Source organism: Podarcis bocagei (assembly GCF_964188305.1).
Source record: "Podarcis bocagei genome assembly, chromosome: 3".
Taxonomy (NCBI): domain Eukaryota; kingdom Metazoa; phylum Chordata; class Lepidosauria; order Squamata; family Lacertidae; genus Podarcis; species Podarcis bocagei.
The window spans coordinates 109885237-109906233 of record NC_138127.1 but is presented as its reverse complement, the minus strand read 5'-3'; the positions used below and the strand labels follow the sequence as shown (position 1 = coordinate 109906233).

At 49.8% G+C, this 20997-nt stretch overlaps 3 long non-coding RNA genes across 4 annotated transcripts; all 3 read left to right on the top strand.

Annotated features, from left to right (window-relative positions):
* Window positions 1–638: 638 nt before the first annotated feature.
* Window positions 639–2492, top strand: LOC308584209. The gene is made up of 3 exons (XR_014006642.1): window positions 639–824; window positions 1425–1556; window positions 2173–2492. It is a non-coding gene; the product is annotated as an uncharacterized lncRNA (long non-coding RNA).
* Window positions 2493–7180: 4688 nt separating this feature from the next.
* Window positions 7181–19292, top strand: LOC308584214. 2 transcript variants are annotated; one of them, XR_014006650.1, is made up of 3 exons: window positions 7181–7377; window positions 18134–18265; window positions 18974–19292. It is a non-coding gene; the product is annotated as an uncharacterized lncRNA (long non-coding RNA). The 2 variants fall into 2 exon arrangements; XR_014006651.1 differs by lacking the exon at window positions 7181–7377 and adding an exon at window positions 17412–17507.
* LOC308584225 lies at window positions 13961–15850 on the top strand. The gene is made up of 3 exons (XR_014006668.1): window positions 13961–14054; window positions 14664–14798; window positions 15534–15850. It is a non-coding gene; the product is annotated as an uncharacterized lncRNA (long non-coding RNA).
* Window positions 19293–20997: the final 1705 nt, after the last annotated feature.

Sequence of the window (20997 nt, the reverse complement as noted above, 5' to 3'; positions counted from 1 at the left end):
TGAATTCCACAAGGCAGTTCAATCAAGTAATGTGCACCAAAATGCATAGTGGTGTAATATGTATCCATATGGGTGAAAATAGCATGCAAAAATGGGGGGGAGGCTTGCTGCCAGGACTCTGGCCCCACGCTAAATGGCTGCCCAGCCAGTGTTTGGGGGGGGGTGCGCCTACCAGGAGCAGCCATGGCCAGGCAGGCTCCCCCCTTGGTGTGGGCAGGTGAGGAGGGAGCACAGCATGGCCCTGTGAACCCTCGGTGCCCTATTCCTGCCTAGCAGTGATGGGGTCTAGAGTTGGGCTAGCGGGTGTTTTGTTTTGTTCACCCTCTGCAAACAGGCCCTGGTCCCGCCTGCAGAGCGCCCCCCCCTGGGGAAATCAAAAGATGCCATGGCATCTCTGTGAGCAGAGAGCAAAACACAAACCAAGAGATTCACTTTCTGAGTTGTTCAACGGTGGAACGGAGCCCTTCAGAAGGTGTCGGATTCTCCTTTGCATGAAGATTTAAGCAGAGGTTGGATGGGGACCTGTCAGGGATGCAACAGCTGTGATGGGGTTGGACTTGATGAACCTATGATTCTCTGGTCTCTGGCTGCTCCTTGGCACATGCCCCTCAGAGCTTGCAACATCCATCTTGCAAACAACGGTTGGCATCCCACAAGATTTCATCAGTCCTCCAGTCACCTATAAGTAGGGGGACCTCTCCTTCCCCTGGCAATTGCTCTTCCACTTGGCTTCTGGTACCTCCAGGATTCCCACCAACTTCCAACCATGAAGATCTTTTGCCTCCTCTCTGTTGCCGTCCTCTTCTTGATGCTGCTGGCTCCAGGTATGGCCTTCTTCTCAGATGCTTCTTCTCTGAGCAGCCCCATAGCTCTCAGCTTTATTCTCAGCCACTTGCTGTGACTCCCAAAGAGGTGGGATCTTGCCTCTCTGTCCTTCTGGAGAGTTTCCCAAATGGGGCTTCAGGTGGACCCTGGGAGAGGAGGATGCTGGACTCGATTCATCCCCTTTAACCAGATCCACCAGCCAGTCTCTTCTTATTACCTCCTTTATGTGATCCACGGAAGCTCTTGCTTTCAAATCTGCAATAATGTGCTTCAGCAAACTCAGCTTTGCGGTGGACAAAGGAATGGGTCAGTTTCCTGGTCAAGGGGGCTTCTCTCTCCCAGTTTGCCAGTGGCCGCCCAGTGAAGCCAGTGACTCTGACGCAGCCTTCCCAACCACCTTGGCTCAGACCCTGTCCTGGAGGTGCAGGGAGGCAGCAGAAGGGACCGGCTCTCTGCTCCAGCCCTGCATTCTTCCTGCACCAGCATTCCCCAACCTGGTGCCATCTGGGTGTCCAAGCCAGCAGGGCCACTGTTGAAGAAGGTGTGGAAGGTCAGTCCTGAGAGACAGAGCCTTCAAAGTCTTCTTTTTCTTCCTCCAGATTTCACCAGAGCCCAATTTAATTGCCGGCCGAGATGTCAAAGGCAGGGAGGGATACTGCAACTTTTTAGGTGCCGGCCGCCCCTAAGGCTCCTATTTCGGTGTACTCGTCAAGTGGTGTGTTGCCGTAGAGGTGAGTCAAATCTAATCTTAGTTTGTCTGGAAAATAAATCAGAGGTGTCTCCTGATCCCACATACATGAGACTCATGGCTCTCCCCCCCCCATCTCTTAATCTTTACATCCACTGTGAGGGGGAACTATATTAGTGTGCACACTGGGGGTTGTGACAACCCTGTCCTCTCCCCTTGCCGTCCCCATGAAAGGTCTCCAACCCTTTCAGCCACAACTCCCCTTAGCCTCCCTTGGCTAAAAGAACAGCTCTTCCTGGTGTGAGAGGGTGGGGGCTCAGTCACTGACCCTCCTCAAATAGCAAAATTAACCTGTGTGAAACGTCCCTGTGAAAAAGAACCTCATTAGGAAAAAAGGGTGTATGGCATCCATGCCCTGCTCAAATTCCCAAAAGTGCCTACAGGAAATGCTCAGAGGTCTCTCTTACAATCATAGAATTGAAATGTAGCTTTCGGAGGCACCAAGGGGTCATCTAGTCCAACCCTCTGCAAAACAGACCCTCTGTGTGCAGTTTGAACTCTGACAACAGCAGCTCTTCTGCCTCCCAGTTGGAGTCACTGGTTTGGGTTTTCTGAACCACCACCAACACCCATATTAACAGTGTTTCCTCTTCTCACAGGTGGGGGGTAACTCTGCACATCTCCGGTGCAAGACCTCTGGTGAAAGGAAGACCACCCTGCTCTCCTCTGATGTGCAGCTGCCTCGACTGCACCCCCATCTCTGCTGGCGAAGAAACCGCTTTGCTTGATGCTGCTGAAGACGATGCTGGGAAGGAGTCAAGAGGGAGCCATCCTGTCTGCCTGTCTACTCATGAGTAAGCCCCTCTGTGGCCAGTGGGGCCTGACTCCTTAGTAAATGGGCTCAGGATTGGAGCTTGGATTTGGTTTGCCTGCAAAAATGCTTTAGCTTCTTCTTTTTAATAAATGCAAGCATTGGCAACCTCTGTGTTGGTTCATGTTGTCAAAACGTTTGCTGGGTTGAGGGTATTTTTTTTTCCCCGTCAGGCTCTCAGACCCTTTCTCTCTCTCTCTCTCTCTCTCTCTCTCTCTCTCTCTCTCTCTCTCTCTCTCTCTCTCTCTCTTACATTCGGTGATGCCATCCAGGCTTTGCGGTTCCTTTCCAAACATGGCTTTGCACAAGGACATTTCTCACATTGTAGGCCCCCACCTCTCCCAGGGGTCTCCCTGCCCCTTTCTCTCTGTCTCCCCTCCAACCGTCCTGCTTCCTTGGGAGAGGAACACAGAGAAGGATGTTTCACAAACAGGAATTGGGCAGAGCTGGAAAAGCTAGGAGACATACCTGCAACAGTTCTGCCATGAAAATATTGATGTTCTATTCAATAATAGTTGTAGTAATAGTAGTCGTAGTGATAATAATAATAATAATAATAATAATAATAATAATAATAATAATAATAATAATAATAATAATACTCCACCCATCTGACTGGGTTGCCCCAGCCACACTGTGTGGCTCAAATATATATACAAAAACATCACAACACATTAAACATTAAAGAACCTCCCTATACAGGACTGCCTTCAATGACTCTGGGGTCAAATAACTCCACACACTCCAACATTTCTCTGATGGAAACGGGGGCATCCTTAGGAAAAGTGGGACATTCTGAGATCAAGTCAGATCAACTGGGAGAGCTTCTGTAAGTCCAGGACTGTTCCTGGAAGATGGGGACACTTGGAGGGTTGGAGGGGCGTGGAGGAAAAAGAAGGGGGCGATGAAGGAGAAGGGGGAAGGGAGAGCCATGTGGACAGGACTAGCCCAAGACATTTGAGCCCCTGAGGCAAACCAGAAAACGGTGCTTTCCAGCCCCCACATTTCCCTACTCAGGGAAGAAGGGGTGTGTTGAAACCTACATTAGGATCAAGAGGGAGGATATTAGCAATGCCTCCGAGTCACCAAGATGCATTTCTTGGGGGCTGAATCTGATGCCCCTGTGGATCCTGCCACCCGAGGTGGGCACTGCCCCTTTCCTCATGAGTGGGCTGGCCACCTGTTGATCTCGGTCCTGCGTGGCATGGAAGGAAGAGACAGGGGAGGAAAGCAATGGGTGGGGGGGCAGTGTGTCCCACACTGTGAAGTTTTCCCCAGGCTTCTAGGCAAGGCATTCATACCCTCTAACATTTCTCCAGTGAAAAGGGGGATGTCCTGTTCCTTCATCATCATCATGAGGTTTTTACTTATAACCCACCCTTTGGACTGGGTTGCTCCAGCCACTCTGGGTGGCTTCCAACATATAGAGGAACATAAAAAGAGCAAACTTTTTTAAAAAAAAAAACAACCTCCCCATACAGGACTACCTTCAGAAGCCTTCTAAAGGGTGTAATATTTCTTAACTCCTTGGCTCAGAGGTCGCATAACTGCATCCCCTCCAACCTTTCTCCAATGAACATGCAAAAAGCAAAGTTCTACCCTCCAACATTTCTCTGATGGAAACGGGGGCATCCTTAGGAAAAGTGGGACATTCTGAGATCAAATCAGCAACTGGGAGAGCTTCTGTAAGTCCAGGACTGTTCCTGGAAGATGGGGACACTTGGAGGGTTGGAGGGGCATAGAGAAAGAAGAAGGGGTGATGAAGGAGAAGGGGGAATGGAGAGCGTTGGGGACAGGACCGGCCCAAGACCTTTGAAACCACGAAATGGAAAAAAGGGGTGAGTTAAAATCTACATTATTATCAAGTGGGGGTTGTTGCGTTTGCAAAGTAAAGGAAGGATTGAACCCTGATTAATAACAAGACATGAGGCTTTGACCAGCAAGGCTCTCGGAGAAAAGTGCGTAAACCACACCCCTCACCAGGCCATTTTATTAGCAAAAGAATCTTTTACACAGTGCTCGTAAGAACCAATCATATTTCCTCTGAGCATTTCATCAAACCCCACGTGGGGAAAAAGTTACACTACAACACTAATTAGCATGCATATATTTTGGGGGAAATATGTTGAGAACTACAAAGGGGTAGTAAATAACTTGAGAACTACAAAGGGGTGCATCTGGCAACCCCGGAGCTGAGAAATAAACATGATAAGAAGGATGGCCAGAAAGACCAGATCACTACCACCTTCATGTGAGATCTGTTTCCTGGCTCCAAGATTAACATCTTCAGACATAAGAAAACTACATCAAAGAACTTGCCTACTATCTTTATGGCCCAGGAAGCCTGCCTGGCGAAGCAACTGCTGTGTACTGCTGTGTACGTGACGTGAGGAGAGAGAAATGGGTAGTAGAGTCAAAAGGGCCAGAGATGCATAGAATCATAGAATCATAGAATCATAGAGTTGGAAGAGACCACAAGGGCCATCGAGTCCAACCCCCTGCCAAGCAGGAAACACCATCAGAGCACTCCTGACATATGGTTGTCAAGCCTCTGCTTAAAGACCTCCAAAGTAGGAGACTCCACCACACTCCTTGGCAGCAAATTCCACTGTCGAACAGCTCTTACTGTCAGGAAGTTCTTCCTAATGTTTAGGTGGAATCTTCTTTCTTGTAGTTTGGATCCATTGCTCCGTGTCCGCTTCTCTGGAGCAGCAGAAAACAACCTTTCTCCCTCCTCTATGTGACATCCTTTTATATATTTGAACATGGCTATCATATCACCCCTTAACCTCCTCTTCTCCAGGCTAAACATGCCCAGCTCCCTTAGCCGTTCCTCATAAGGCATCGTTTCCAGGCCTTTGACCATTTTGGTTGCCCTCCTCTGGACACGTTCCAGTTTGTCAGTGTCCTTCTTGAATTGTGGTGCCCAGAACTGGACATAGTACTCCAGGTGTGGTCTGACCAGAGCAGAATACAGTGGCACTATTACTTCCCTTGATCTAGATGCTATACTCCTATTGATGCAGCCCAGAATTGCATTGGCTTTTTTAGCTGCCGCGTCACACTGTTGGCTCATGTCAAGTTTGTGGTCAACCAAGACTCCTAGATCCTTTTCACATGTACTGCTCTCAAGCCAGGTGTCACCCATCTTGTATTTGTGCCTCTCATTTTTTTTTGCCCAAGTGCAATACTTTACATTTCTCCCTGTTAAAATTCATTTTGTTTGTTTTTGCCCAGTTCTCTAATCTGTCAAGGTCGTTTTGAAGTGTGATCCTGTCCTCTGGGGTGTTAGCCACCCCTCCCAGTTTGGTGTCATCTGCAAATTTGATCAGGATGCCCTTGAGTCCATCATCCAAGTCGTTGATAAAGATGTTAAATAAGACCGGGCCCAAGACAGAACCCTGTGACACCCCACTAGTCACTCTTCTCCAGGATGAAGAGGAACCAATGCAGAGGTGTAGATTGATCAGAAATCATATCAAAATAGTTTAAACCCAGTCAGCGCAATGCTTTCATTGCTTACACAGATGGCTTACTCTATATCTGTTATAATTCCTCATAGTAATCCCACCTGATCACTACATCTCTGGATATTTGCACTCCTACAGGGGTGATATCAGCAACACCTCCTAGTCTCCAAGATGTATTTCCCAGAGTCTGAATCTGATGCCCCTGTGGATCCTGCCGCCTGAGGTGGGCACCACCCGTTGCCTCATGAGTGGGCTGGCCCAGCATATTGATCTCTGTCCTTCATGGCAGGGAAGAAAGAGACGGGGGAGGGTGGGAAGCAGAGCTGGGGGGAAGGAAGGCGATGGGTGGGGGGCAGCTTGGCCCACACAGCGAAGTTTCCCCCAGGCTTCTAGGCAAGGCATGCATACCCCCCAACAGTTCTCCAGTGAAAAGAGGGGTGTCCTTTTCCATCATCATCATCATCATCATGATGTATATTATTTATAACCCACCCATTGGGCTGGGTTGCTCCAGCCACTCTGGGCGGCTTCCAAAATGTAGAAAGCCCTGATGTTCCTCTTCTCTTGCTTGCAAGTGAGTTGGCATCCTGCTCCACATCCGCAGCCTGTGAGGTGTTGACACCTGGAGGCTTAGGCAAAAAGGCTGCTCATCTAGCTGTGGATCAGGGAATGCCCTGCACCCCTTCCAATTCTTGGGGTCCTGATTCCAGGGAGGGTTAGAATCTCAAAGAGGAGTTTGCTGAGCTGGTCAGCCAACATTCTTTGTAGGATTAGGACCTTCGCTGGCCACTGGAGTGTCCTCATCAGCATCTCAAAAAAATAAGGCAGGTGGGAAGAGCTGCAACTAAGAGGGATCCTAGAGGCATATAGGTGACCCATTGCACCATCCTCATCCCCCAGCTGATAAACAGGGCAACAGTGGTATTACTACTACTACTACTACTACTACTACTACTACTATTATTATTATTATTATTATTATTATTATTATTATTATTATTATTATTATTAACAATTAGATTTCTATACAACCAGAGCACCCACCCCCAGGGGAAATCAAAAGATGCCATGCCACTGTGAGCAGAGAGCAAGACACAAGCCAACAGATTCACTTTCTGAGTTGTTCAGCAGTGGAATGGAGCCCTTCAGAAGGTGCCTTCTCACTCGCAGGGAGATTTTGAGCAGAGGTTGAATGGGGACCTGTCAGGGATGCTATAGCTGTGATGGGGTTGGACTTGATGATCCTTGGTGTCCTTTCTGTGAAGCTATGATCCTGTGTTCTTTGGCTGCTCCTTGGCACATGCCCCTCAGGGCTTGCCACATCCAACTTGCAAATGACGGTTGGCATCCCACAAGATTTCAACAGTCCTCCAGTCACCTATAAGTAGGGGGACCTCTCCTTCCCCTGGCAATTGCTCTTCCACTTGGCTTCTGGTACCTCCAGGATTCCCACCAACCTCCAGCCATGAAGATCTTTTGCCTCCTCTCTGTTGCCGTCCTCTTCTTGATGCTGCTGGCTCCAGGTATGGCCTTCTTCTCACATGCTTCTTCTCTGAGCAGCTCCAAAGCTCTCAGCTTTATTCTCAGCCACTTGCTGTGACTCCCAAAGAGGTGGGATCTTGCCCTTCTGTCCTCCTGGAGAATATCCCAAATGGGCTTCAGGTGGACCCTGGGAGAAGAGGATGCTGGACTCGATGGGCCCCTTTGGCCACATCCACCAGTCAGTCTCTTCTTATTACCTCATTCATGTGATCCACGAAAGCTCTTGCTTTCAAATCTGTAATAATGCCCTTCAGTAAGCTCAGCTTTGCGGTGGGTAAAAGAACAGGCCAGTTTCCTGGGCAAGGGGGCTTCTCTCTCCCAGTTTGCCAGTGGCTGCCCAGGGAAGCCAGTGACTGTGACGCAGCCTTCCCTACCACCTTGGCTCAGACCCTGTCCTGGAGGTGAAGGAGGTAGAAGAAGGGACTGACTCTCTGCTCCAGCCCTGCATTCTTACTGCACCAGCATTCCCCAACCTGGTGCCCTCTGGGTGTCCAAGCCAGCAGGGCCATGGTGGAAGAAGTTGTGGAAGGTGTGGAAGGTCAGTCCTGAGAGAGAGAGCCTTCAAAGTCTTCTTTTTCTTCCTCCAGATTTCACTAGAGCCCAAGCTAATTGCAGGCCGAGATGTCAAAGGCAGAGAGGGGTACTACGAATTGGTAGGTGCTGGCCACCCCGAAGGGCAATATTCCGGTGTCGTCCCTGGGTGTGTTGCCGTTAAGGTGAGTTAAATCAAATCTTAGTTTTCCTCGAAAATTTGTCAGCTGTGTATCATGACCCCAAATGCATGTGACTCATCCCCCTGTCCCCCACCACTCCACCTCCATCACTTAATCTTTACAACCACTGTGAGGGGGAACAATATTAGTGTGCACACTGGGGGGAGACAACCCTTTCCTCTCCCCTTGCTGCCCCCATGAAAGCTCTCCGACCCCTCAGCCACTACTCCTCTTAGCCTCCCTTGGTTCAAAGAACAACTCTTCCTGGTGTGAGAGGGTGGGGGCTCAGTCACTGACCCTCCTCAAATAGCAAAGGCAACCTGTGTGAAACATCCCTGTGAAGGTGGTTATTGAATCACAGAATTGCAGAGTTGGAAGGGAAAGAGTTCAATGCACACCAACACAATGATCTCCTCAAATGTCTCCTCTCCTGGGGTTGCTGTTCGCATAAAGAAGAAGGAAAAAGAACCACATTAGAAAAAAAGTATGTATGGCAGCCAAGCCCCACTCAGACCCCCCCCCCCCAGTGCATACATGAAATACTCAGAGGTCTCTCCTACAATCATAGAATAGAAATGTAGCAATGGGAGGGACTGAAGGGGTCATCTAGTCCAACCCTCTGTGTGCAGTTTGAACTCTGACAACAGCAGCTCTTCTGCCTCCCAGTTAGAGTCACTGGTCTCGGTTTTCAGAACCACCAACCACACCCGTTTTAACAGTGTTTCCTCTTCCCACAGGGGGCGGGTAACTCTGCAGATCTCCAGTGCAAGACCTCTGGTGAAAGGAAGACCAATCTGCTCTCCTCTGATGTGCAGCTGCCTCGACTGCACCCCCATCTCTGCTGGGGAAGAAACCGCTTTGCTTGATGATGCTGAAGACGATGCTGGGAAGGAGTCAAGAGGGAGCCGTCCTGTCTGCCTGTCTACTCATGAGTAAGCCCCCCTGTGGCCAGTGGGGCCTGACTCCTTAGAAATGGGCTCAGGATTGGAGCTTGGATTTGGTTTGCCTGCAAAAATGCTTTAGCTTCTTCTTTTTAATAAATGCAAGCATTGGAAACCTCTGTATTGGTTCATGGTGTGAAAACGTTTGCTGGGTTGAGGGTATTTTCTTTATCAGGCTCTCAGACCCTTTCTCTTCTCTCTCTTTGAGCCCCTGGGGCAAACCACAAAATGGTGCTTTCAAGCCCCCACCCAGCCCCTACCCAGGGAAGAAGGGGTGAGATGAAATCTACATTAGGATCGGGGGGGGGGGGGATATCAGCAATGCCTCCGAGTCCCCAAGATGCATTTCTTTGAGGCTGAATCTGATGCCCCTTTGGATCCTGCCGCCTGAGGTGGGCACCGCCCCATGTCTCATGAGTGGGCTGGCCCAGCATGTTGATCTCTGTCCTTCATGGCAGGGAAGGTAGAGACGGGGGAGGGTGGGAAGCAGAGCTGGGGGGAAGGAAGGCAATGGGTGGGGGGCAGCGTGGCCCACACAACGAGGTTTCACCCAGGGTTCTAGGCAAGGCATGCATACCCCCCAACAGTTCTCCAGTTAAAAGAGGGGTGTCCTTTTCCATCATCATCATCATGATGTATATTATTTATAACCCACCCATTGGACTGGGTTGCTGCAGCCACTCTGGGCAGCTTCTAAGATGTAGAAAACCCTGATGCTCCTCTCCTCTTGCTTGCAAGCGAGTTGGCATCCTGCTCCACATCCGCAGCCTGTGGGGTGTTGACACCTGGAGGCTTAGGCAAAAAGGCTGCTCATCTAGCTATGGATCAGGGAGTGCCCTGCACCCCTTCCAATTCTTGGGGTCCTGATCCCACAGAGGGTTAGAATCTAAGAGAAGAGTTTGCTGAGCTGGTGAGACAACTTTCTTTGTAAGACTAGGACCTTCGCTGGCCGCTGGAGTGTCATCATCAGCATCTCAAAAGAATAAGGCAGGTGGGAAGAGCTGCAACTAAGAGGGATCCTGCAGGCTAATAGGTGAGCCATTCCACAACCCTAACCCCCTAGCTGATAAGCAGGACAACAGTGGTCTTATTCTTATTCTTATTCTTATTCTTATTCTTATTCTTATTCTTATTCCTATTCCTATTCCTATTCTTATTCTTAACAATATTAACAAACTAAACAATAACACCTCACACATATTTTAAAAGACAATAAATTTTTTCATTAGCCGAAGGCTTGGGAGAAGAGCAATGTATTTCCCTGGCACTTAAACGATGAGAATTAGCCTTCTGGGGAAGAGCATTCCACAAACAGGGGGCCAAAACAGAAAAGACCTCTTCTCGCAGTGCCGCCCTCCGGACATTTTGCAAAGGAGGCACATGAAGAAGGGCTTCTGATGATGTTCTCAGGGTCCAGGTCAGTTCATATGGGGAGATGCTGTCCTTGAGATTTTGTGGTCCTGAGCCCATGAGGTGTGTGAGAGCTGAGTTGGAAGCCGCCTGGAAGCTGGAGACACAGGACTTCTCTCAGATGCCTTCTAAAGGGTGTAACATTTCTTAACTCCTTGACTCGGAGGTCGCATATCTGCATCCCCTCCAAAATTTCTCCAATGAACATGCAAAAAGCAAAGTTCTACCCTGATGGTGGGACGTCTCCTGCTTGCTAGTGAAATGGCCCCTGATCCACATCAGCAAACTGCAGGGTGTGGACCTCTGGGGCCTTGGTCTCAGGGTCCTCATATTCTTAAGGAATCCTCGTGTGTGGTAATTGGAACATTTCTCCAGCTCCCAATCAGTGGGGATGAACAGCGTTGTGGGTGGGCTCATCATAACACCAAGGGATCAATCCCAATATCCTCTACAAGGCAATCCTTTTATGGTGGAGTATAAATATCTGTTTAGGGCATTGCCCAAAAGGAAGTGGGTGACACCTGACCCACAGACACCTGTCTGACAAGGGTGTGATAGTGATGTCCACCCCGTCTCACACCTACCCACATTCACCCTGCATTGGTTTTGAAAGCCTTTGCAGGACTTATTCCACATGGAGTTTTGACCTCAATGTCTTGCTCCTCAGCTCCTCCTGACGTGTCCTTTGAGCCATCCAATCTCTGCCTTTCACCTTCCACATCCAAGTCAAGAAAAGAGGAGGCACAGCATGAGTAGCCCAGAATAGAATCAGAGATCTGAAAGGTACAACCCCAAACTGCTCTTGAGTGGAGCCCTGGACCTCTGCCCCCAACCCAACCCTGCTGGCATCTCTCCTCTTGCTTGCAAGCGAGTTGTGGCATCCAGCTCCACATCAGAAATCTGAAGGGTGTTGACCCCTGGGGATTGGCAAAAAGTTTATTCATATTGTGGATTGGAGCGTGCCCTGAGTTCTCATTCATGGGGTTCTGTACCTACGGAAGGTTAGAATCTAAGAGAGAAGGTTGCTGAACAGGTCAGACAAGGGTTTTTTTTGTAAGGCAATAACTCTGGCTGGCTAGTTGAGTATCCTCATGAGCAACTCAAAAAAATGTGCCAGGTTGCAAGAGCAGCAAATCAGTGAGGGGGTCTTTCAGATTAACGGGTGGGCCTTTCCTCCACCCCCAACCCCCAGAAGCCTAGTGTTGCCCCTCTCCAGACCTCTCACTGAGGAGGCGCATAAAAAAGGGCCTCAGATTATGATCTCAGGATCCAGGATGGTAAGTATGGGGAGAGGTGGTGTTGGAGGTAGAGAGGTCCTGAGGCAGTTTGAGAGTTTTGCAGGTGTTAGTGCATTGAAGTCTTGCATTTTATGATAAGACTGTCTATATGTGTAAATACCTCCAGATATCCTAAAGGCAGAACAGTCTCCACTGACCTTCATTCCAAGGAGACCAAACTCTAGGCAAACACTGAAACCCCTGGATTTTCTCACCGCTCAGAGACTTGGCTGCTGTGTAACAATATTTCCAGGGGAACCTGAAATATGCTTTTTTGCCCCTTTTTTCCAGCTCCATCCCTGAATCTGCTTGCATGGAAAGGGATGTCTTTGACCTTGCTGCTCCCCATTCCCAACATCCCCCCCCCCCGATATCGCCTTATGAACTGGGCTAATTCCCAATTTAACTGTGCTGAATCTGGCAGTTGCTTCACCCAACTTTGCTGCCTGTGGGCATCCGATGGAGCAACGCTTGTCTGTTAACGTGAAGCAAGACCAGGTGGGGAAATGGGACTTAGCCCTATGACCACAGGTTCCCCACCTTGCCTGCTGGGTTTGAACTTCAGGCTCTTGGGAAAGGATGCTGAAGACATCTCATGGGGCCCATCTCTGTGGAGATTGCAAAAGACCAGCAAATGCCTGCTAAATGTTGCAGGAACAGCCCACACCAACAGCTCATGACTGGCACTGATACTTCTCCCCTTTCTCCAAAATTAAATGGAAAAGCCTTGTCCTCACCTTTGGGTGCCCGCTTTTTGTTATTCCCCCCATATAATCACAACAATGCACAGAATTTTTAATCAGTGTTAGCCAGCAAGATTAAAACGAAGCATCAAGCAAGCAACACAAATACCATAAAAACAGCACAACACACAAACACACACTCACAAATAGACAGCAGGGCAGTGCACAAAGAGTGTCCAGGAACAGAGAAGGTCAAGGCTGCTTTTCCCTTGGAAAGATGCATCAGGAGAGCATGGAAGGGCAATAAAATTATTAGGTGCTGGACCGATGGGGTTGTATCCAAGGCCACAGATGTCCAGTTGTGGATGGGAATCCCATCTCTTGTCCCCTGCAGACCCCACCCATTGCATCCTCAAAATCTTTTCCAAGGTATTGAGCAATGTGGGATAATAGCCTCCAGCTTTTGGTGATGCCTAGGGAGAGGAGAGGATTCAGAACTCAATTGGTGAAGTTGGGGACAACCTGTTGAGTTGGAGAGGGTGGTGAGCAAGCCCAAGCGGAAATATTGGCACAAGATATTTGTTGGCACAAGATATGGATCTGCAGGACTGAGCCTGAGAAGAGCACTGCAGCAGGGTGAGGCCAAAGGAACTTCTAGTTGGGCTCTGAAGCAGGTGTGGTGTGGGGAGATTCATCACCTCCATCAGGGCTGGACTATTTCCCCCCAAAACGTTTTGTACCTCAGCTGCATGTACTTTCTGCAACTATGCATGATTGGGAACAGAGCAGTCCTTCCAAGTGTTCTCCTTCCATGAATTCCGCAAGGCAGTTCAATCAAGTAATGTCCACCAAAACACATACAGTGGTGTAATATGTCCCCACATGGGTGAAAATAGCATGCAAAAATGCGGGAGGGGAGGATTGCTGCCGGGACCCTGGCCCAATGCTGAATAGCCGCCCGGCCAGTGTTGGCGGGGGGGGGGGGTCACCTGCCAGGAGCAGCCACGGCCAGGCAGGCTCCCCCCTTGGTGTGGGCAGGTGAGGAGGCAGCACAGCATGGACCTGTGAACCCTCGCTGCCCCATGCCTGCCTAGCAGTGATGGGGTCTAGAGTTGGGCTAGCAGGAAGGGTTTTGTTCACCCTCTGCACCCAGTCCCTGGTCCCGCCTGCAGTGTGCATCAAAAGATGCCATGCCACTGTGAGCAGAGAGCAAAACACAAACCAACAGATTCACTTTCTGAGTTGTTCAACGGTGGAACAGAGCCCATCAGAAGGTGCCTGATTCTCCTTTGCAGGAGGTTGGATGGGCACCTGTCAGGGATGCTATAGCTGTGATGGGGTTGGACTTGATGATCCTTGGTGTCCTTTCTGTGAGGCTATGATTCTGTGGTCTTTGGCTGCTCCTTGGCACATGCCCCTCAGAGCTTGCAACATCCATCTTGCAAAGGACGGTTGGCATCCCACAAGGTTTCATCAGTCCTCCAGTCACCTATAAGTAGGGGGACCTCTCCTTCCCCTGGCAATTGCTCTTTGACTTGGCTTCTGGTACCTCCAGGATTCCCACCAACCTCCAACCATGAAGATCTTCTGTCTCCTCTCTGCTGCCGTCCTCTTCTTGATGCTGCTGGCTCCAGGTATGGCCTTCTTCTCAGATGCGTCTTCTCTGAGCAGCTCCACAGCTCTCAGCTTTATTCTCAGCCACTTGCTGTGACTCCCAAAGAGGTGGGATCTTGCCCCTCTGTCCTCCTGGAGAGTTTCCCAAAAGGGGCTTCAGGTGGACCCTGGGAGAAGAGGGTGCTGGACTCGATTCACCCCCTTTAACCAGATCCACCAGCCAGTCTCTTCTTATTACCTCGTTTATATGATCCATGGAAGCTCTTGCTTTCAAATCTGCAATAATGCGCTTCAGTAAACTCAGCTTTGCAGTGGACAAAGGAACGGGCCAGTTTCCTGGGCAAGGGGGCTTCTCTCTCCAGGTTTGCCAGTGGCCGCCCAGTGAAGCCAGTGACTCTGACGCAGCCTTCCCTACCACCTTGGCTCAGACCCTGTCCTGGAGGTGCAGGGAGGCAGCAGAAGGGACTGACTCTCTGCTCCAGCCCTGCATTCTTCCTGCACCAGCTTTCCCCAACCTGTTGCCCTCTGGGTGTCCAAGCCAGCAGGGCCATGGTGGAAGAAGTTGTGGAAGGTGTGGAAGGTCAGTCCTGAGAGACAGAGCCTTCAAAGTCTTCTTTTTCTTCCTCCAGATTTCACCAGAGCCCAAGGTAATTGCAGGCTGAGATGTCGACGGCAGGGAGGGATACTGCAAAATGTTAGGTGCCGGCCGCCCCTAACGCTACTATTTTATTGTCCTATGCGTCCCTTGGTGTGCTGCCGTAGAAGTGAGTTAAATCAAATCTTAGTTTTCATCGAAAATTTGTCAGCTATGTTTCATGCATCTGACTCATCTCTCTGTTTTCCCCCCACTCTACTTCTCTCTTAATCTTTACATCCACTGTGAGTTGGAATAATATTAGTGTGCACACTGGGGGGTGACAACCCTTTCCGCTCCCCTTGCTGCCCCCATGAAAGCTCTCTGACCCCTCAGCCACAACTCCCCTTAGCCTCCCTTGGCTGAAAGAACAGTTCTTCCTGGTGTGAGAGGGTGGGGGCTCAGTCGCTGACCCTCCTCAAATAAGAAAGGCAACCTGTGTGAAACGTCCCTGTGAAGGTGGTTATTGAATCACAGAATTGCAGATTTGGAAGGAAAAGAGTTCAATGCACACCAACACAATGGTCTCCTCAAATGTGTCCTCTCCTGGGGTTGCTGTTCGCATAAGGAAGACGAAGGAAAAAGTACCTCATTAAAAAAAAAGTGTGTATGGCAGCCAAGCCCTGCTCAAATTCTCCCAAGTGCATATATGAAATGCTCAGAGGTCTCTTTTACAATCATAGAATAGAAATGCAGTGTTCGGAGAGACTGAAGGGGTCATCTAGTCCAACCCTCTGCAAAACAGACCCTTTGTGTGCAGTTTGAACTCTGACAACAGCAGCTCTTCTGCCTCCCAGTTGGAGTCACTGGTTTGGGTTTTCAGAACCACCAACAACACTCGTTTTAATAGTGTTTTCTCTCACAGGTTACTAACTCTGCAGATCTCTGGTGCAAGACCTGTGGTGAAAGGAAGACCACCCTGCTCTCCTCTGATGTGCAGCTGCCTCGATTGCACCCCCATCTCTGCTGGGGAAGAAACCGCTTTGCTTGATGCTGCTGAAGGCGATGCTGGGAAGGAGTCAAGAGGGAGCCTTCCTGTCTGTCTGTCTACTCATGAGTAAGCCCCCCTGTGGCCAGTGGGTCCTGACTCCTTAGTAGATGGGCTCAGGATTGGAGCTTGGATTTGGTTTGCCTGCAAAAATGCTTTAGCTTCTTCTTTTTAATAAATGCAAGCATTGGAAACCTCTGTATTGGTTCATGGTGTGAAAACGGGTGCTGGGTTGAGGGTATTTTTTTTATATCAGGCTCTCAGACCCTCTCTCTCTCTCTCTCTCTCTCTCTCTCTCTCTCTCTCTCTCTCTCTCTCTCCCATTCGGTGATGCCATCCGGGCTTTCTGGTTCTTTTCCAAACATGGCTTTGCACAAGGGCATTTCTCACATTGTAGGCCCCCACCTCTCCCTGGGGTCTTCCTGCCCCTCCTCCTGCCCCTTTCTCTGTCTCTCCCCTCCAATTGTCCTTCTTCCTTGGGCAGCTGCACAGAGAAGGATGTTTCAGAAACAGGAATTGAGCAGAGCTGGAAAAGCTAGGAGACATACCTGCAACAGTTCTGCCATGAAAATATTGGTGTTCTATTCAATAATAGTAGTAGTAGTAATAATAATAATAGTGGGCTGGGGAAACTCAGCCAGATGGGCAGGGTATAAATAATAAAGTACTATTATAATATTTATTATTATTAATTTATTATTATTATTATACTCTACCAATCTGACTGGGTTTCCCCAGCCACTCTGTGTGGCTCAAATATATATACTAAAACACAATAACACATTAAACTATAAAGAACCTCCCTACACAGGACTCCCTTACGATGGCCAGGGGTCACATAACTCCACACCCTCCAACATTTCTCTGATGGAAACGGGGACACCCTTAGGAAAAGTGGGACATTCTGAGATCAAGTCAGATCAATGGGGAGAGCTTTGGTAAATCCAAGCGGAAATGCTGGTGCAAGAAATGGATCTGGAGGACTGTGGTCTGTAGCCCCGGGCACATGATTTTGAGGGGGGATGAGCCACATGCCCCCATGCAAGGATCATCACCTTGCCTACTGCTGGGCATCTCTGCCCACTGGAGCCCAGCCTGGCCTTGCTGCCAGGACCCTGGCCCCACAAAGAATGGCTGAAGAGCCAGTGTTTGGGGGGGGGGGTGCACCTGCCAGAAGCAGCCATGGCCAGGCAGGCTCCCCCCTTAGTGTGGGCAGGTGAGGAGGGAGCAGAGCATGGCATTGTAAACCATCGGTGTCCCATGCCTGCCTAGCAGTGATGGGGTCTAGAGTTGGGCTAGCGGGAAGGGTTTTGTTCACCCTCTGCACCCAGTCCCTTGTCCCACCTGCAGAGCCCTCATTTGCCAGGGGACATCAAAAAATGCCATGCCACTGTGAGCAGAGAGCAAGACACAAACCAACAGATGCACTTTCTGAGTTGTTCAACGGTGGAATGGAGCCCTTCAGAAGGTGCCGTATTCTCCTTTGCAGGGAGATTTTAAGCAGAGGTTGGATGGGCACCTGTCAGGGATGCTATAACTGTGATGCCTGCACTGCAGGGGGATGGACTTGATGATCCTTGGTGTCCCTTCTGTGAAGCTACGATTCTATGGTCTTTGGCTGGTCCTTGGCACATGAAAGAGCTTGCCACATCCATCCTGCAAACAACGGTTGGCATCCCACAAGATTTCAACAGTCCTCCAGTCACCAATAAGTAGATGGACCTCTCCTTCCCCTGTCAATTGCTCTTCCACTTGGCTTCTGGTACCTCCAGGATTCCCACCAACCTCCAACCATGAAGATCTTCTGCCTCCTCTCTGTTGCCGTCCTCCTCTTGATGCTGCTGGCTCCAGGTATGGCCTTCTTCTCACATGCTTCTTCTCTGAGCAGCTTCACAGCTCTCCGTTGTATTCCATTTAAAGCTGACTCTGAACACCACTTGCTGTGACTCCGAAAGAGGTGGGATCTTGCCCCTCTGTCCTCGTGGAGAGTTTCCGAAATGGGGCTTCAGGTGGACCCTGGGAGAAGAGGATGCTGGACTCGATGGGCCCCTTTGGCCAGATCCACCAGCCACTCTCTTCTTATTACCTCCTTTATGTGATCCACGGAAGCTCTTATTTTCAAATCTGTAATAATGCGCTTCAGCAAACTCAGCTTTGCGGTGGACAAAAGAACGGGCCAGTTTCCTGGGCAAGGGGGCTTCTCTCTCCCAGTTTGCCACTGGTCACCCAGGGAAGCCAGTGACTCTGACGCAGCCTTCCCTACCACCTTGACTCAGACCCTGTCCTGGAGGTGCAGGGAGGCAGCAGAAGGGACTGACTCTCTGCTCCAGCCCTGCATTCTTGCTGCACCAGTTTTCCCCAACCTGGTGCCCTCCAGGTGTCAAAGCCAGCAGGGCCATGGTGGAAGAAGTTGTGGAAGGTGTGGAAGGACAGTCCTGTGAGACAGAGCCTTCAATGTCTTCTTTTTCTTCCTCCAGATTTCACCAGAGCCCAATTTAATTGCAGGCCGAGATGTCAAAGGCAGAGAGGGATACTGCAACCTTTTAGGTGCCGGCCGCCCCAAAGGCTTTTATTTCGGTGTAGTCGTCTCGTGGTGTGTTGCCGTAGAGGTGAGTCAAATCAAATATTAGTTTGCCTGGAACATAAGTAAGTGGTGTCTCATGATCCCACATACATGAGACTCATCGCTCTCCCCCCCCCACCTCCCTCTCTTAATCTTTATAGCCACTGTGAGGGGGAACAATATTAGTGTGCACACTGGGGGGTGACAACCCTTTCCTCTCCCCTTGCTGTCCCAAACTCCCCTTAGCCTGGAAAGGAATGCCTCCATTGGCTGAAATAACAGCTCTTCCTGGTGTGAGAGGGTGGGGGCTCAGTCACTGACCCTCCTCAAATAGCAAAGGCAACCTGCGTGAAACGTCCCTGTGAAGGTGGTTATTGAATCACAGAATTGTAGATTCAATGCACACCAACACAATGATCTCCTCAAATGTGTCCTCTCCTGGGGTTGCTATTTGCATAAAGAAGAAGAAGGAACCACATTAGGAAAAAAGTGTGTGTGGCAACAAAGCCCCGCTCAAATTCCCCCAAGTGCATACAAGAAATGCCCAGAGGTCTCTCTTACAATCATAGCATAGAAATGTAGCGTTCGGAGAGACTGAAGGGGTCATCTAGTCCAACCCTCGGCAAAACAGACCCTCTATGTGCAATTAGAACTCTGACAACAGCAGCTCTTCTGCCTCCCAGTTGGAGTCACTAGTTGTGGTTTTCAGAACCACCACCAACACCCATTTTCACAGTATTTCTTCTTCCCACAGGGGGTGGGTAACTCTGCAGATCTCTGGTGCAAGACCTCTGGTGAAAGGAAGACCACCCTGCTCTCCTCTGATGTGCAGCTGCCTCGACTGCACCCCCATCTCTGCTGGGGAAGAAACCGCTTTGCTTGATGCTGCTGAAGGCGATGCTGGAAAGGAGTCAAGAGGGAGCCCTCCTGTCTGCCTGTCTACTCACGAGTAAGCCCTCTGTGGCCAGTGGGTCCTGACTCCTTAGTAGATGGGCTCGGGATTGGAGCTAGGATTTGGTTTGCCTGCAAAAATGCTTTAGCTTCTTCTTTTTAATAAATGCAAGCATTGGAAACCTTTGTGTTGGTTCATGGTGTGAAAACGTGTGCTGGATTGAGGGGATATTTTTGGTCAGGCTCTCAGCCCCTTTCTTTCTCTCTCTCTCTCTCTCTCTCTCTCTCTCTCTTCCAGTCGGTGATGCCATCCAGCCTTTGTGATTCTTTTCCAAACATGGCTTTGCACAAGGGCATTTCTCACATTGTAGGCCCCCACCTCTCCCTGGGGTCTCCCTGCCCCTCCTCCTGCCCCTTTCTCTGTCTCTCTCCTCCAACTGTCCCCCTTCCTTGGGCAGCTGCAGAGAGAAGGATGTTTCAGAAACAGGAATTGAGCAGACCTGGAAAAGCTAGGGCACATACACTGCAACATTTCTCCCATGAAAATAGGGACGTTCTATTGATGATGATGATGATGATGATAATAATAATGATAATGATAATAATAATAATAATAATAATAATAATAATAATAATAATATCCACCCATATGACTGGTTGCCCCAGCCTCCCTGGCTCAACTATATATAGAAAAACATCGCAACACATTAAGCATTTATAAACTTCCCAATACAGGAATTGCCTTCAGGCAGCTCACTCTCAAACTCCACACCCTCCAACATTTCTCTGATGGAAATGGGAATGTCCTTAGGAAAAGTGGGACATTCTAAGATCAAATCACCAACTGGGAGAGCTTCTGTAAGTCCAGGACTGTTCAGGGAAGATGGGGACACTTGGAGGGTTGGAGGGGCATGGAGAAAGAAGACGGGGGCCATGAAGGAAAAGGGGGGAGGTTAGAGCCTTGTGGACAGGACCAGCCCAAGACATTTGAGCCCCTGAGGCAAACCACAAAATGGTGCTTTCAAGCCCCCACCCAGCCCCTACCCAGGGAAGAAGGGGTGAGATGAAATCTACATTAGGATCAAGGGGGAGGATATCAGCAACGCCTCCAAGTCGCCAAGATGCATTTCTTGGGGGCTGAATCTGATTCCTCTGTGGATCCTGCCACCTGAAGTGGGCACTGCCTCTTGCCTCATGAGCGGCCTGGCCCAGCATGTTGATCTCTGTCCTTCATGGCAGGAAAGGTAGAGATGGGGAGGGTGGGAAGCAGAGCTGGGGGGAAGGAAGGTGATGGGTGGGGGGCAGCTTGGCCCACACAGCGAAGTTTCCCCCAGGCTTCTAGGCAAGGCATGCATACCCCCCAAAAGTTCTCCAGTTAAAAGAGGGGTGTCCTTTTCCATCATCATCATCATGATGTATATTATTTCTAACCCACCCATTGGACTGGGTTGCTCCAGCCACTCTGGGCAGCTTCCAAGATGTAGAAAACTGTGACGCTCCCTGTCCTCTCCTTTTGCTTGCAAGCGAGTTGGCATCCTGCTCCACATCCGCAGCCTGTGAGGTGTTGACACCTGGAGGCTTAGGCAAAAAGGTTGCTCATATTGCTGTGGATCAGGGAGTGCCCTGCACCCCTTCCAATTCTTGGGGTTCTGAACACACAGAGGGTTAGAATCTAAGAGAGGAGTTTGCTGAGCTGGTGAGACAACTTTCTTTGTAAGACTAGGACCTTCGCTGGCCGCTGGAGTGTCCTCATCAGCATCTCAAAAGAATAAGGCAGGTGGGAAGACCTGCAACTAAGAGGGATCCTGCAGGCTAATAGGTGAGCCATTGCACCATCCTCATCCCCTGGCTGATAAGCAGGGCAACAGTGGTATTATTATTATTATT